The sequence below is a fragment of the Triticum urartu genome, chromosome 1 (genome assembly GCF_003073215.2).
Source record: "Triticum urartu cultivar G1812 chromosome 1, Tu2.1, whole genome shotgun sequence".
NCBI lineage: Eukaryota > Viridiplantae > Streptophyta > Magnoliopsida > Poales > Poaceae > Triticum > Triticum urartu.
In genome coordinates this window covers 45,505,460-45,507,245 of record NC_053022.1, presented here as the reverse complement: position 1 = coordinate 45,507,245, position 1,786 = coordinate 45,505,460, and the positions used below count along the sequence as shown (strand labels likewise).

General features: G+C 35.7%; 1 pseudogene; it reads right to left on the bottom strand.

Moving 5' to 3' along the window:
* Positions 1 to 993: 993 nt before the first annotated feature.
* LOC125552897 lies at positions 994 to 1,481 on the bottom strand (annotated as a pseudogene).
* Positions 1,482 to 1,786: the final 305 nt, after the last annotated feature.

Genomic DNA, 1,786 nt, shown 5'->3' with positions numbered 1-1,786 from the left:
AGAAAATTATAAAATGTCCAGTATTTTGAAAAAAATTGTTTGCATTTATTAAAAAAACATGATTTCGATAAAAAGTTCAGAAAAATACTCATGATTTCGATAAAAAGTTCAAAATGGTCATGTAATCAAAACATATTCGGGAATTTGAAAACAAATGTAAATTTTCAAAAAAATTCAAAAAATTTCAAACAGATCTATAAATAACAAAAAAAACTAACCTGCTTATATAGAGGGATTTTTTCATATGGAGAGGTTGTTTTATGATTTTATTTAGTACATGCGAGTCGCGTAGAAAAAGATTTCCATATTCTGCATAGCGTTGAGCACAAAAAATTGACACAACTTCTTACGGATTAGTTTTTGTAAGCTGTATGAAAATGACTAAATATCTAATTTGCCTCCATACACATCTATGTTTATTCTGGTACTATAGTTTTACTGGTCAGGGTAAACACCGTGACCCTAGGTGAAGGCGAGACACATCATTTATTAGTCTAGCATAGGCAGGGTCCATCAATGCAGTTTTCTCAGCCCAAAAATATTTTGTTGTGGTGCCTTAGGAAATCAAGTCATGATGAGACCATCACATTTTTAGCTTTCGAAATAACTTTTTAGAAGTTCCTTATCTCATCATGACATGATTCAGACGTAGTTTATGCAATCACATTTTAAAGGTCCCAATCTCATCCTGGCATATGTTTTAGACTTCTTTTTATCTCTACCACATATGCATAATTTGATTGTTTTTCTCCCGTTGCAAAGCACGTGCATATTTTCTAGTAGAACGAAAATATGATATTTGAACAAACATAATTTAGACAATTTGAGGAGAAGGCTTTATTAGTTTCACAGACGTTCTCATACAAAGGGTTTAACATAGACTTTTCTGAGCACAACCTCATGGATTATAGATCTGAAAGGAAAGCTATTGTCAGGCCAGGCACATGGAATGTAAAAGTCAACACTTCTCCTCCCACAGCTAAACTAGAGTCACTACGCCAGAGGAGGGAATGTGTAACCTGCAAGTCCATTCAATTTGACCCAACATATGATCAGAATAGCACAAGAAGCATATAAAATACATAACTAAAATCAAAATCGTGTGAATCCGAGGAATAAAAAATATCAAAACTGCATGTATGCAATGCCGATCATCATAATTCATTTAATATATTTCACTTACTTCCACACTTGTAGCCATGTGGGAACGGCTTCTTGCAGAAATTGGCAACGTAGCCAACCTTCTCCATACAATATATCTTCTCTTTCTCCTTGGTGACACCAGCGCAAAGGCATGGGATGTTTGCCTTTTGCCACACGGTGCAACATGCATCCGATGGATCTAGCTTCGGATTTGCTGGCCATTTTTGATACTTGGCACACTCCTTGATCATTGCCTATCGGTCACCCTCGCATTCTTCAGCTGACACGGCTACCCCAATAGTGAGGATGATGAAACATAAGCACATGAGTTTCGCCATGGCTATGGCTTTTGTATATGCTACACTAGAGCCTTCTCTATCACTTTGATGTTATAATTGTTTTTGTGGCTTCTCGGTGAATGTGTGGGATACATAAATTCGTTAGCTATGGCTTGGTTTATATATCCTTGTTTGAGATGATGATATGGGCACATGCATCAGTTGTATATCTTGAGGATATGGCACCATGTCAAACAGTCAATATGTACATTAATTGCACTCTAGAGGCTACATCATACATTAGTTCTATATCTTGAAGATACGATATTGTATAAAACAATGAATGTTCACATTAACTCTATATC